Source organism: Panthera uncia (genome assembly GCF_023721935.1).
Source record: "Panthera uncia isolate 11264 chromosome A1 unlocalized genomic scaffold, Puncia_PCG_1.0 HiC_scaffold_16, whole genome shotgun sequence".
Classification (NCBI taxonomy): domain Eukaryota; kingdom Metazoa; phylum Chordata; class Mammalia; order Carnivora; family Felidae; genus Panthera; species Panthera uncia.
Genome location: NW_026057576.1, coordinates 71,320,368 through 71,336,957, shown reverse-complemented (window position 1 = coordinate 71,336,957; position 16,590 = coordinate 71,320,368).

The window sequence follows — 16,590 nt, the reverse complement described above, 5'->3', positions numbered from 1 at the left end:
TTGTCTGTGTCTGTGTGTATATATGTATATCCATACAAAGGTATGATAGATACATAGATGATTATAGATAGATAGATAGATAGTCAATAAATAATGGATAGAATGGATAGAGCTGACCCAGTACTTTCCTCCCCTCCATTATTGTGTTTGTCAGTGTCTCCCAAGATAGCTAAGCCTACCGGGTACCAGCTCCCACTGCTATCAGATTACAGGGCCTGGAACTAGAAATCAGTTCCGCATTATTGGTTCCCCCCTGCCCCAGGCCAGCATGCGACCCCTCAGACAGCAACAAGCTGCCCCCATCTACGAGTGGCTCTGGATGGTGAGGGTGGTGTTTATTTCCTTTCTTCCACATCTCCCAAAGTGACAAGCACTGAGTAGGCGTTAGGTAAGGCTTCCTTGCCGAAGGGAATCAGTGAATAGCTGGGTGAATAAAAGAATGACTGAGTCACCCATCAGTCAATAGAAATAAGCTCCTTAGGTCTGGTCTGTAATCACGGCATGAAGTATTCGAGAACAACCCAGCATGCAAACCGGTAAGGGGCCCGGGAGAGTCTAGCCTCTGAGAAGTCCTGAGTCTGCAATGCCACATCAACACATGGCCCCCCGCAGGGCCACAGGGGCAACAAAAGTAACAAAGGAGCAAGTGCTGGGAAGGAGAGAGGCAAAGGCCAGAGCCAAGCACATCCCAAGTAGACTTTTTCATTGTTTTTCAATGTTGCCTGTACTTTTTCTTTGCATTACACTGAGCGGAAATCCCGGGACGTCTGCAGGGCCTGCTTCCTGGATCTTCCCCCACAGCCCTGGAGGAGGTGGGCTGCTGAAGGCCTTGCAGTGTCACTCTGGGAGTCGTCCATTCATTTGCAAGAGAGCTAACAAAACCAGCACTTCCGGGCTAATAGTCGACCTCCCCCAGACCCCCACCAGGCCATGGCTTCATTCTTCTGTTACAATAAAAAGCTCAGGCTGACACCATTAGCTGTGACCGCCATTGTGGTGTCCCCACAGGCTTGTAGGCAACTCAACTGTGCACCATGGTCTCGCAACAGTTGACTTTGTCCACGTCCCCTGCTGTATCTCTACACGACAGCTCTGTGAGAAGTACTAATTGATCCTGAGCTAGCTGCAACACAGACACAAAACAGCTTGCACTTGCTCTGTCACCAGGGATTCCTAGGGGAAGGGAAGAGGTAAGGTGATTAACGGCACCAGCGAGGAAGGTTTTATCTCAAATGAGATGCTTATGTAAGACAATCTGGCTCTTGCAACTTTCCTTTTCTGCTTGTGTTTTATTCGAGGTCAGAAAGAAAGTGCATTTGTAGGGGAAGCTCCCCCTGGTGCCCTAACTTATTTTATGGCTCTGTTCTCCGAGCTAAGCGCCCCAAGGGTCAGAGGCCAGGGTAGAGCACTGGACTAGGAGTCAGAAGGCCTGCATTTGGGGCTCAGCTTTGCAAACCTGGGCAAATGACTTGACATCTCAGAGCCTCAGTGTCTTCATCTGAAAAATGAGATGAGCTCATGCCTCACCTTCTCCTGCCTAACCCATCATTTTGTTCTTTCCACACCAACCTCTATTACTAAAAACCTGAGCCTGTCCTCGAATGAACATGTATTTAGACGTTTGTATGTCTTGTACATACATTAATGTTTTCACATACCATGTATGTTAAACATAAACAAAGATAGACATTTTCAGAAGCGGACACGAAAATAAAAGAAGCTCTAATATTTACTGCCTTCTCCCATCCTGAATGTTCTCTGGTGCACAGGCCCACCATGTTGGAGACCGTGCTCTGGATATAATAGATTATTTCTATTTCTCTAACTGTGACTTTTTCCCAGAGTCTTGATACTCAAAGGGCTGTCCCTGGACCCGCAGGGTCAGCATCACCCAGGACGTATAAGAAATGCAAAGTCTCACACCCCACTCTGCACCTGCTGAATTAGAATCCGTGTTTCAATGAGACCTCCAGGTATGCACTGACAGAGAGAGCCTTTTCCTTGAATAAACTCCATTCATGTGAGTGTCTAAAGAGTGTTTGCTTACCTTTCAAGACCCCAGGGGGAGCACACAGATATTAATCAGTCCTTCCCTGACACCCTCACACCCCCACTGAGGTAGATGCATTGACCTTTCTGATCCCACATACTTTATGCGCTTTGGGTTAGTGACAGCTCTTAGATGCTCACTAGACTCTGAGCCCTTGACGTCACAAACATTATCTTGAATGCATCTGTCGGTCTTCTTGGCACTACACAGGATTCTGTTATCAGAATCAAATGACAGAGTCTACGTGGAAAGGCGACGATGTATTCATTCATTCTAGAAATACTGCTGCAGTGGGCTCCCGATGCCAGGAAAATTCCCAGATGTGCAGTAGAAAGAAGGCAGGGACACAGCCCTCCCTTCAGGACCTCAAGGTCTAAAGTATAAAAGAGCCATGATTTTCATCCTTTGTCTGTGGTCATTCCTGTGTGGGGGCTTCGGCCCCAGGCATTTCGGAGAGTAAAACACTTCTATGGGGGCTCAGGTGTTCTCTCCTGGGACTGCTGTCGAGCTGGAATGTGCACTTATCTGGTCCAGGAAACCAAGTGCTTCGTTTTCCTAGGACCCCAGCATGACTCTCCATGCCCTAGACCTTCTCTTTCCCCTGCAGGGGCCGAACTCCTGTCAGCTCCAAAACAAATGGAAACTTACTTACATTTGCAGTGGAGAACTCAATAAATAAACCCCCAAGGATGGCTAGATAAGAGCCTAAAACAATGTAGTAGAAGAGAAGAGTGGTCTGTGAGATGTTCTTCTTTGCATTTGATAGATCCTCCTTATCCTGACCTCCATACCGTGGTTCAATGAAATTGCCTCCAATTACAAAGAAAGAAAGAAAGAAAGAAAGAAAGAAAGAAAGAAAGAAAGAAAGAAAAAAGAAAAAGAAAGAAAGAAAAGAGTTTAAAATGAATTTGCTACTACTACTACAGTGAGGAATTTCAGAGCACCTGGTATCATGGCCTCAATAAAAACTAGAAAGTACGCTCTAAAAAAACAAAACAAAACAAAACAAAAAAAAAAAAAAAAAAGACCACACCATATTTGGTGGACCATCTGTCATGATAGAAGAACTAATCTCTAAATAAACACATCTAGTTAATTCCAACAGTTCAGAGCAATTGCACCTTGCCAGCTGCCCAGGCACAGCTACAAAGGAGATCGCTACTCCGTCCTTACAAATATAGGAACCGAAGCCAAGGGGGAGAAAGAACTCTTTTGTGAACTCTCATTCCCATCCGATGCAATGTGGTCTTTCCTTTAGTCATTAGCTCCCATAATATCACCTTCAGTAGCTTCCATCCCAGCTGCATCTGTCACACTCAGCACACAGCACCTTAGATACATTTTCTCTAAGACTGCCTGCCATCTCTAATTTTAATGCAATATTTCCAGAGTACTTATTCACAGGTTAACTTTTAGCCTGTTATAGCTGTAGTTTCTTTCCTCCACTACTTACGTTTCTTAACCAAATTTGGAACCTAGAGGTGCCGATGCACAGCTCTGTGTGAATGGCGTTCCCTGGAATTGTTCAGTGCACGACTTGTACTACATGTCACAACAGCCCTGTGTTCACTCTTTTTCTCAGTTTTGTTCTTAAGCTTACTATTTCAGTGTTATTGGTTTTTATGTTTTTCTGTCTAATCTCAATTCATAGATTGTTTTGATAGGTAAAGTATTAACCTCAGAAGAAGGACTGGTTTTCTAATGGAAATGCTTAACCATAATAGCATGAATGGTGTCACTATAATTACCATTTAAAGAGGGAAGCGGAGAATGAGGCAGAGTGGTGGACTCATTAATTTTCCTGCCTCTAACCCCCAAGATTCAGAACCAGCTCAGAGAGAGAGGCCAAAAGCCATATCAATCCATGCAATCAGTGTTTAGCATAGTGAAATGGAATGTCACAAGGCAAAGGAAGAAAGGGGCTGTTCTGCCACCATGTTGACCTTGAAGCAACAAAATAGAAATGTTAATTACCGTTTGGATTATCATTCTGTAATGATGTCTTTATTATGGTAATCATTACATTTTAAATAGTGTTAAACACATTACATCAGATCCTTAGATCCTACTGCTTTAGTTTGTAAAGATATCTACTCCAAATGTGTCTTTGAGACTAAAATGTATATAGTAATTTAGGTGGGATTTGCTTATGAATAAGTCTTGTGCATAAAAAAGTCTAGACTATAATACACAGAACTTACAGCCTTAGTGCTTTTGTAAAAACACATTTTTAAATCCCATGCCACAGTATATTTTTATTAAATGTAATTTACAACAACTTTTACATGAAAATAAAAAGAAATCTGTGTGGACTGTATGGGGAATTGCAAACATTTTAAATAGGGAAAATCTATTCCATGTATTTATTTTCACCAAGTGGCACAGTTCTTAGGAAATGGAAACTATAATAAACGATTGAATGAAACATTTCAATAATTTTTATCAGACTTGAATAAAGCTATAAAAAAACACATGCCAATATTTTTAACAATATTTGATGACAGAATTGGGGCCCAGTTAAATATTACCCCTGGAATCTTATTTTAATTTTATAGACAAATGAAATAAACAACAGAATTATATTCTTTGGTTACTAGATCTATTTCCTTACATATTGTACTTTTTTCTTATACACATTTATCAAAATTTATACACATCTTTTTTATTATAAAAAAGATTATGATTTGCATATGTATTCTGCAAATTCCTAGTTGTATAGTCTTGAGCAAATTTTTAATCTCAATTTCTTTAGTTGTAAAATGTGAATAATGAAATCTACCTCCAGAGGGAGAGTGGAGTGTATGTAAAGCTCCAAGCACTAGCAAATCTCACTTCTCTCTGGGTGTGACTTTGGCCTAGCCTGGAAGGTGGAGGTGTGGGCAATGTAGGCAATCTTTTTTTACACCAATTTGCCACAGATGTTCAATCTGTGCTTCCCTCTTGCTCTTTCTAGATTTATTTTCTCCCGCGCTGTAAGACATGCATGGTTCAATTTTCCCTTAAAATCCTTAACTTGAGTTTTGGCTAGGAGAGTAATTGGACAGTATCCACAGTTTGCTGAGTTCAAGGCTATATTGGCCCAGTTAACTTAACAAAAAAGAAAAATACAGTGAAGGGTTTTCCATATGGGTGTTTGGGCCAAAAAGCCAGTTTGACAGGAGCCATCTTGCTTATGATTGACAGGTCATGTGCCTCACTGGGAGGGAATCTCATCACACACCAACTTCAGCTATGAACAGGGTGTCGCAGTACTGTGTGAACTTCTAATACTATGCTAATTTTTAAGAACTTTTGTGTTCTATATTGACATCCTTTTTTAGATATTTTTAATTGTGGTAAAATACATGACACATCAAATGTAGTATTCAACCATTTTTAGGTATACAGTTTAATAATGTTAAGCACGTTAAAATTATTGTGCAGCCAATCTCCGGAACTTTTCATCTTGCAACACGGAAACTCTGTACCCATTAACTGGCATCCATTTAATCCTACCTAAATATAGAAAGACATGAAACAAGGCCTTAAATGGGGTGACGTCGTAAGACACTCAAAGCGAAATATACCACCGTCCACGTTACCATTGACTGTCTACATCCATGTATATTATTCTGTTTAATACTCAGAATTACCTGGTATTCATATTCAATAGTATCATTTAGTTAATACTCAGATTTTATTGCCTTGCTTTTTTTCTGATAGAAAAACATTACCAAAGAAGTAATATTTCATGAGCCACAAAGTTGGTAACTGAGATTCTGGGTTTCCTCCCAGCCCTGAAAAATGTGCTGGTCACTGTCCATTCCACTGTTTTTCCCGTAGCTTTCATCGTATTATTTCTTGCCTGGATTACTGAATGAACATTTTAATCCCCTATTTGCTAGTGTGCTTCAATTCCCTCTCCCTTTTGTGTCCAAAGAGACCCATACCAGATGCAAATCTGACAGAGTGATTTTCTTCCTGTAATCCTACGATAAGCTCCTTTAACATTAAGGGCAAAAGTAAACATTTTTCCTGTCTTGCTTTGTTTTGTTTTGTTTTAGTTTTCATGCTTTAATAAGAGGCACATACGTGAGGTATAGAAACTGATAAGAGTAGACATATGCATACACCTGTAAAATTATCAACATAACCAAGATACTAAACAGGCCCACAACTCGTGATCTCTAGGTAGCTGTTAGTAACGCAACACTACAAATTAGTTTGCAGTTTCTACAATTTTACATAAACAAACAAACAAAAACCCACAAAGTGTGTTTTTTCTATTTATTTATTTATTTATTTATTTATTTATTTATTTATAATATGAAATTTATTGTCAAATTGGTTTCCATACAACACCCACTGCTCATCCCAACAGGTGCCCTCCTCAATGCCCATCGCCCACTCTCCCCTCCCTCCCACTCCCCATCGAAGTGTGTATTTTGGGGGGCTTCTTTTATGAAGCATAATAATTTTGAGATTCCTCCACATGGTTGGGTCTATCAATAGTTGTTCCTTTATGTTGTTGAATAAGAATCCACTGAATAGATTAATCTGTTTAGCCATTCACTGGTAGACACACATTTTGTTTTCAGTTTAAGGTTATCATGAACAGAGTGCTGTGAGCAATCATGTACAAGTCTTTGAATGAACACACGCTGTCGTTTCTCTTGAGTAAACAGCCAGGGAGTAGAATGGCTAACACATATCATAGATGTATATTTCATTTTTAAGACAGAATCAAACTGTTTTCCAAAATACCTGTCTGAGCATAGTTGCTCTACATTCTCACCAATATTTGGGATGATGGGTCCTTTTTTATTTTATTTTATTTTTTATATTTAGCCATTCCAGGGGGATATCCAAGTGGTATCTTATTGTGGCTTTAACTGGCATTTCTTTAATAAGTAACACTATTGGACATCATTTCATGGGCTTATTTGTAATCTGTGTATCTATGTTAGCAAAGTGTTGCCTCAAAACTTTTGCCCATTTAAAAAATTTGGTTATCTATCTATAGCTCACTTGTAAGGGTTTTTGATATCAATCCTTCATCAAACGTATTATACAAATATTTTCTCTCCATCTCTATTTTTTTTTTAATTTTTGGAACAATGTCTTTTGAAGAGTAAAAGATTTTACTCTTGAAAAAGTTCAATTGCTGAATTTTCTTTCTTACATTTTGTGCTTTCTGTGTTCTAAGAAATTTTTTCTCAAACTGAAAGTCAATAAGGCTTTTCTACTGTGTTTTTACAATTTTATAGTTTTAGCTTTTAAATTTAGGTATGATCCATTTCAGCTGAAGTTTTGAATTCATTGTGAGGTTAGATTCATTATTTATTTTGTGTGTGTGGCTATCAAATCATCCCTCCATCAGTATTGAAAAGATTACGATTTCTTATTGAATTACCTTGGTACCTTTGTCAAAAAATCCATTGACCGTGTATTTGTGGGGCTTCCAGACTCCATTTTATTGCACTGAATTTTTTTTTTTTGCTAAAATCTACTCCAAAACAATAGTATCTTAATTACGGTAGCTATCTATAAACCTTCACACCAGAGAGTACGTGATCTTCCACTTTAATTGTCTTATTTAAATATATTTTGGTTATTCTAGGTCCTTTGTATTTCTGTCTTAATTTCAGCATCAGCTGGTTAATTTCTACAAGTCTACTACGATTTTGACTGGGATTGCATTGACTCTATGAACATTTGGGGGAGCACAGACTTCTTATAATGCTGTGTCCTGTGGTCCATGAACACAGTTCTGTAGAATATTCCATCTAGACAATCACATCACCTGTGAATAATGGCAGTTTGACTTTTGTCTTTATGCTTTTGATGCATTTTATTCCTTTTCCTTGCCTTACTGCACTGGTTATAACCACCAGTACACTACCAATAGAGGTAATGAGTGTGTATATCCTTGCTTTATTCCCAGACTGAGGACGAGAATTCAAGTCTTTCACCATCAAATGTGATGGTAGCTGCACATTTTTATGGATACCCTTTATCACTCTCTTCCCGACGTCCTGAGAGTTTTTATTTGGAATGAATCTTGAATTGTTTTAAATATTTTCCTTTATTTTCCTTTTTTTTTTTTTTTTTTTTTTTTTTTGTAGGTATGTGGATGACCACATTGGCCTCTCTGAACTCTCAGACCTATTTTCTCAACTTGGCAAAAATATTGGTCTCCATCTGAATTCCCCCTATTGTGCTGTGGCCTGGAAATGCTCCCAGAAGGAGGCAAACCAGTTGTAGGATCACTTTGTCTCATCTCTCTGGGTTCACTGCCAGGTGCCACCTAATGTGCGTTGTATAAAAATTGCTGTTTCATGTATTTTCCCTGTTGTTTAGTTGTTTCATGTGGGAGGATAAATTCAGACCCTGTTACTTCATCAGTGACAAATATTGATGTCATCCTATTTACACAAGCCTTAGCTCTTACCAATCTCCAGCTTGTAACTTTCTTTGGACCAACAAACTATTCATGGATCTCCAAACGTTCCATGCCCTTTCTCTGTGTCTTTTCATACTCTGCTTCCTCTGCCAAAAGTACCTTTCTCTTCTATAAACCTCTCATCTTAGAAGATAAAGTCCATCTGCTATGCCCTCCCAGAAATCTTCCTTGTCCTTCCACAAAAATCAGAGTCCCTCATGCGTGCACCCCAATGCCTTGTGATTATCACTATCATATTAGTCCTGACCTGCTTCCCCCAACAAATTGTGTCTATTTGAAATCAAGACCTCTGCCATAGTATCCCTGCTCTTCCAATGTCTAGTTCACAATAGGAATCAATCAGCTGAGTAATACCTAACCTATTTCTCTGTCTACTTTGGCATAGATGTGTCTATATTTCACTGGAATTTCCCTGATACTATAGCTATTAATCATGAATTGAGAAATATTTTAGTGAGAAGTTAAAAATCCGAGTCTCTTGCTCAACAAAATGAATTTATCTTAAATACAATAAATAATTTTTTTTTTATGTTTGAGAGAGAGAGACAGCATGCAAACAGGGGAGAGTGGTAGAGGAAGAGAGAGAGAATCTTAAGTAGGCTGCATGCTCAACACAGAGCCCAATGTGGGGCTCGATCCCATGACCCTGGGATCGTGACCTGAGCCCAAATCAAGAGTCGAATGATCAACAAACTGAGCCACCCAGTCACCCCATACATAATTTTCATATTCTTAAACTTATTTTACATAAAGTAGCTATTAAGAATACATAATATAAAATGTCCCTGGAGTTTATTTGTGCTTAGAGGCCGCACAACTGTTTTGTGATAGAACAAGAAATTAATAATCATGGAAGAAACAGGATAGAAATGTTTACGCAATGAAGAAGAAAAGCAATGTTTTTGAATTTGTCTGTGACATTTAAATTTATAAGTATTTGTATGGGAGTCCTCCACAAAATTTCTTTAACCTCATTTTATTTAGATGCCAATGTGGCTCTTTACATTGAAATATTCCTTAGTGTATTCCATATTACTCCATGGCAATAAAAACAACGTGTATATCAAGCTTTATTGCTCCAGAACAGAAAAAACAAATGGTTAATCACGCTCAGGTATCCTTCTTAATGATCCATCATATAGACCTTTTTTGGTTCACCTATATTTGCTGCTGTTGGTTGCTGTTGTATCTTACCAAAAGCTAGGAACGATACCTCACACATAGGGTTTTGTCCCATTGAGAATTAAAATCGACTATTCTTGGTAGCCCATTTGATTCAGGAGTAGAAAGCCTGACAAGCTTACCTCGCCCTCATTTTATTCTTAGACATCAACTGGCAATGATCCACCTGCCAGTTTCAATATATTCTTTTGCTATCATCTTAACAGACCCACTGAAGTAAGAAGAAATACTGCCCCTGGATTTTCCTAAAGAGTCCTGATTTCTAATATGGTCTCCACTGGATGGCCCCATTTGTACACTTACATGTGTCAAATCAGGCACCTTGTTCTTTGCACAGGAAGACGGACGTGGATGTAGTCAATGCTAATCTCTCTGAAAGCTATATTTTTATTTCACTGCTTGAATGTTTAAATCTTTTGGAGTACCATCTTTTCCCCTCTCTGCTTTGTACCCTCCTTAATTGTTTGAAAAGCATTTTCAAAGTCATCCACTTCAATCATCTTATTTTATTTTATTTTATTTATTTTATTTTATTTTATTTTATTTCTTAGAGACAAACTGAGTGCACATGAGAGTGGGGGAGGGGCAGATAGAGAGGGAGAGAGAGAATCTTAAGCAGGCTTCACGGACCCCAACGTGGGGCTTGAACTAAAGACCATGAGATCATGACCCAAACTGAAATCAAGAGTCAGACACTTCACTAACTGAGCCACCCAGGTGCCCCCACGCATCTTATGTTAAAGAGGACAGCAAGACGCAGAAAGACTAAACTAACCAAAGTCTCACAAAAGTGAGAAAAGGGAAATTCAATAAAATATACACTTGTGCCTTTATTGATTATTTTAGAGTCCTCACTAGAGTTAGGAACTATCCCCTCTCTCATGTCTGCCTTTCTCCCCCTTCACGGAAGGGAAGCCTCAGGCCTGAATGTGAAAGGCAGGGTGTTTACAGGGTCAGTTGAGGCCCTTGTTACTTCACCCAAATGATCTCATCTAATCTTTGCAACAACCTCATGACCGATGTGAAACTGCACTGAGAGAAATGAACTAATTTACCCAGATTGAAGAAATTAAGAGTATGCAAGCCCAGGTCAGTTGGACTCCAAAATCTTTACACTATAGAGTGATCTTTCCATGCTGTCCTCTAAAACAACTCGAAACTTGAATGACAGTTGAGAGACAGGGAGAAAGAGGAGGAGGAAGACAGGAAGTGTTTACTTTCTAGTTAATTTCTGGAATATTCTTTTTACTGTCCTCCCTCATACCGAGCCAAGCCTCCCAAGGACAAGGACTGTTTTATTCAACCTCGTATTTTTGGTGAGTCCCCCAAGGCCTGGCACGTAGTAATATTCAACATATGGTCACGTATTTAATAAAATAAATGTAAAAATATACTTAAATTTGCTATCAGAATTTCTACATATTTTTGACCTGGAATTAAAAAGTAGGTCCCTGAAACAAGGCATTGTCCTTCTATTTTTTTTTTTAAATAAAAACTGAAGAAGTAAATGTTTTATGACCATTTTCCTCCATTTCAACTTTAGAGTACAACTACCTGAGATAAATTAGCACTTATAAAAATTGCATAACATGTGATTTCTGCACTGGCAGACAGGACCTTCTCAAAGCAAAACTCCATTTTTAGTTTAGAGTCACAGAAGACTTGCTCTTTGCGCCCATTCTTGCTGCAGACAAGTGCCGATGCCAACCATTCCACGCCAGGCTTCAAACAGAGCGATCCCATCTAGAACATCCCCTTGCTTTTCACGGCACCTGCTTACCCTCAAGTACCTCTCCCCCACTTACCGTAACTAAGACACGGTTTAAATTGCATACATGATTATACTTCTATAGCTCGGTGTGCTAGTTCCAGAATACCAGCCAACTTTTTATTTCTTTGTGAATTGTGACTGGTTTAGGAATATGAGCACACCTGTGGAGAGCCGGTGATCCATTTGTCCCTTTCACGTTATAGTTGGCGGTAGAGACAGTTGCAAGTGTGGCATGCAGGCTAGTGTTTGAAGGAGGAAAGTACAGTATTGATACAAAGTGGTTACAATCACTCTACATCTATAGTGATTACTCAAGTCTTTGTACATCGAAGGCTGCGTCACCGAATTGTTGAATGTAGGTATAAGCATTTCAGAGAGAACTCAGAAATTTTCAGTGTTTCTTCTCTTTCCGTAAAATTGCCTCACATGCGATTCTTAAGTGGTTTTCATAACCAGTTTAAAACTGAAAACCTGTTTGGGGTCAAGTTCAGTTTGGTATTTCATGGTCCTGAAAAAGAAAATGAAGTTTTAAAAAAAGAATAGGACCCCAGTCTCCGTTAATGGCATGCAAAGTGCCAGCACGCACGGGTTTTACATAAAATCTAAAAGATAAATTTAACTGATGTGTTTTCCAGTTAAACATTCGCTTTAACATGGATTGCGAGACTCTAATGTTTCACAAGGGCAGGATTGTAATTGAGACACAAAGTATTTAAAACAGGTGGAGACCATGCATAGCTTCCCTTGGAAGTTTAATGCTGTAGCACATAATTAAATAGAATTTATTGAGCAAATAAAGAAACGTTACTCCAAATTAAGTCTTACAATTATTACTGTATAAGGCACTTATGTACTGCTTTTTGTTTTTATAATAATTGCTATCACAGTTATACGGTTTCACAAATATCTTCTCCTCTGCTATTAATGGTCTCATTTCACTGAAATATATCCAAGATCAGATAATCAGTCTGGATATCAAACACACAGGGGGACAGTGCCAGAGTCTTGTGCTCATCATTTACACAAGAGACACTTTAAAATCGGGTTTCAGTCCAAACAAAAGCTTTATGTGTAAAGTAGAAACTGCTTCCCCAAAAGACCTGTACCCGTGACACTGAACACAATGGTCTCTGGTGATTGACTTTCTTCAGTAGAGCAGCTCTGGTCATAAGGAACATACACTTGATCTTAGCCAAAAGGCTGAGAAGTGATAGGAACATACGACAGAAATTGTCAGGTTGAGGAATCAGCAAGTTGTAGTAAGAATGACCGAGAACATGCATGGAGCACTGGCCCAGCCCCCCAGGGTCTCTGAGTGTCTGTGGCATGGCAATTCAAAATACTTAACTCATTTGTCACAGTCATTGTTGTCTGTCACTGATGATATCAGAATACAGTCCACATTCAAGGAACTCACAGCTGAAGAGACCACAAGGTCAAAACAAACCTTCATTCAACCGGAATGTGTTCTGGGATCCTTCCCCCTGTACGTGTGGGGTCCTTGGTAAACCGTGTTAAACAGAAGGGGTGAATCAAAGATTGTAAAACTACATTGGAGAGTGAAAACTCAGGGTTAGCTTTCTGGAGTTGAGACGGGTCAAATGCCTGATAGACTGGAGCTTAGGAAAGAAAAGAAAGTGCAAGGGCCAGTCGAGAACCCTCTTCAAGACTCCTGTCAACATCTGCTTCCCAATGCGATGTTCTAGGTCAGAGACGGGCTCTGTAACGCAGCTGCCTGGAGCTCTGGCAGGAGAACCTGGCAGGAGAACCTGCCTGGAGTTCTGGAAACTGCCCAGCTTAGAAACATGTTGCTGAGGAACTACTCAGTGTGTCTATGAATACTGGGATTTTCCTCCTTTCAAATAAAATAAAATAAACCTCTAAAACCAATATAAATTGAAAAAAAAAAGCAAGTATTACTAGAAAAAAATAAAATAAAATAAAATAAAATAAAATAAAATAAACCACAGGTACACTTTGTTCATTAGCCAAATACCCAGCACTCCTCTTCCCTTCAACCTGCACAAAGCTGTCAAGGTCATGGATCTCAGGAGCACAAGTGACTTAACTGGTGCAGGGCGAGCAAAGGAAAACACGTAAATCTGTGACCCTCGAGGCCTGCACTCGCCAGTGCGTGCTGGGTTCACGGCCACTGCTGCACTTACGGCAGCTGCCAACGTCAGTGGGACTGAGGAAGACTGCCACGTAACCCTACTACTGAGGATCCCTCCCAGGCCAAAGAGTACCTGTGCAGGCTGATGGCAGCGCTTCCGAGACACAAGAAACCTCATTTCCTCTGTCCCTTACGTTCACCCTTGTAGTGTTCCCTACAACTCCCCATATCTCCCCTGCCCCCTGGAAATTGGAAAGATCCTCAAGAAGGCACACTAGTATAGAAGTGAAATACCTGGAAACGGTATAGATCCGCGGTAACAGAAAGGAGATAGATTGGATAGATTTTCAAGACAGTAAGAGCACACAGACTGGTCCTAGCAACCTCTGAAATGGATAAGCACATTACAGACCTCATGCTCAGGTAACTCAAAATGCCACTTTTCTGAATCATAAAATACAATTCCTATTTTCCTGCATGCTTTCTCATTACACATCATATTCCTTAAGTTAATCTGGTGGCTAGACTCTATATTAACTCTCAGTCCTACAGATGACTCAGAGGCCTATAAACAATTACAGAAGTTGAGTCCTCCAGCCCTGAATACATGGAGTAATGTTTCAGCAAACTAATTAAGGTAGAAGAGTTTTGTGCCAAATGTTACCCTAGAGCTTTTTAAAGAAAAAGTCAGAAAAGCTCATCACAATCTTTGCTTATAAACTTATAATCAAAAGCAATTTCAGGGTGGAAAATAGAGATCAAGTTCATATCCCTGAAGTGCATTTATCACTGCTGATGACCATCATTACTCAGAAGAAAGAGACTTTGAGGGTCCAGGCTACTCCAGAACTATCTATTTGATATCCCAGAAAGACGAAGCACGGAAGTTTTGAGTCATAAAAGGACAGGTTAGTAGGCTGTAGGAGCCATGCCACGTCCAAAGGTATAACAATTAAAGCGAAGACAAGACCTTGACGAAAAGATGAAGCCTGAAATGCACCAGACTTTTCGTTTTGGGAAACCTCAATCAATTCAGCTTTACGCTGCATAAAAAATTCTACACTCCAACTATATTTCAAGGGGACCCAAGGGTTTGAGCAAGAAAACCTCAGATTCTAGAAGAAATCACCATGTCAAGAGCAAATTAGAACGAAGCTAACAACACTTAGGACCACTGCTGTTAGAGAAAAGTTGCAGAGGTTTTTCCTATAAAAGCACGTGCAAAATATCCTTTAGATCAAAATGACTTATGCCAATCATGCTCGTGCCTTTGCTGCCGTGTTGACCTCAACAGTCCTGGAAGAAGAGAGCTGCGTTGCTCTCACGTATACGCCATTTTTAAAACAGCATCCTCTTCATAGACTGGTATGATGGGTTTCCAGCTAGTATTAAACTGGACTTAAGAACAACACCCCTTTCTCCTCTGTTGAAGTCTCTTGGTGAGTCACTTAACACACATCCCAACTGTTACTTTTCCTTGAGCTCGTCTGTCTCTGTGCCTCCGTGCCTGCAGTGACCAATGGCAATCCTTCTGTACATCTGATAAAGCTTCATAATTGTGAAGACACGCCACAACTGATGACTTCGATCAAATTCATGATTCACATACTCCTAGACTAGAGTGTCACGTGTAGGCGAGCATCATGACCAAGGTTGCAGGGGGCAGTGTGTACTGTTTCATCCTACTGAATGAACTGAGCCAGCCTAACGGAACGGTGTCCCAAAAGAACCTGTGAACCTTGTCCCTCCGTGGGTGGTGGCCTCTTGTTCTCTTACTAGACTCCAGTGCGGCGTGACTCCTGACACCATCTACCCCGTGTCCGTCAACTAAACTGCAGCAGATGTGGTCCTAATCTCTTCCATGTGGAGGGAAATATCATTTATAAGTGTACTGGGGACCTTTGCATCTCCTGCAACAGCAGCTGGAAACTTTAATTTTCTCTGTGCAAAATATTTGTGATATGGGTGTGAAATTACAGAAGGTTGTATTAAGTCTCCAGTTCTGGCACCTCATTAAACACTCCGCAATGTATTCTCCATTAAAAAAAAAAACAGACCACATACATGAACTTGAACGTGTATGCACACGATCCTAAAATATTCTGATGGGCATTCATCTGCAATTCCTCCTAATTTTAGTTACTTTACTCAGAGGCTGCATTACACAAGAGAAAAATGAACTGTGAGGTCAGGATGAAAGGTTTTAGAGTATAATAAATATCCCTAATTCCCAATGTCTTTGCAAGAATGATGCAGCTTGTTTGCAGTCTAGAATTCCAAAAATGACTTCTTTTTCTGAAAAAAAAAAAAAAAAAGGTCATAATGTCCCTTTAAAAATGCATGGTCTCAACTAGCAGAGGCCAGCTCAACACATTTTCATCAAAATAGACCAGGGTCAAATATATTGTCAAATTAATGTGTTTTTTTTTTTTCTTAATGGAGCTTACATTGTGAAAAGAGTACAGTGGCATTAAATGTACTTTAAATTACCAACTGTGGGTAACAGTTGACGATTCTGCTCTCTGTGCTTGGCCAGAGAGAATGAATGGAAATCTTGCCAGTGACTCTTCTAGCCCTCTGCTCCGGAAGTGCCTGTCTTCAATGAAGGTGAGACAGGAGATGGAATCTCTTGATGCCCCAGCTGATTCTTCTCCTGCTTCCTAAATTACGATCAGTTTGCCACCCAGAGGTTCCCAAACACAAGTCAATCACGCAACTGAACGACGGGGATTTGATGCAATTTTGGAAGAAGAGCCGATAAGACCTTCTCCTCTATGGCCCCTTCCTCAGGGATCTTTAATGGTAATTTTATCTATATGCGATTTTTCCTTGAAGTGTTGATTTTAAAACCCAGTCCTCCTGAAAGATGAGATCCACTATGTAAAGCCCCGCTACTGTCACTTGGCTGCTTTATTATGATCTGGGCTGAAATTGAATTCCTAGGACGACAAGAAGGAAGGCTGAACATATGGCTCCTGAAAGCATCAATATATTTTCTAAATGATCTAACCAGACTGATTACGTGGGTTTTG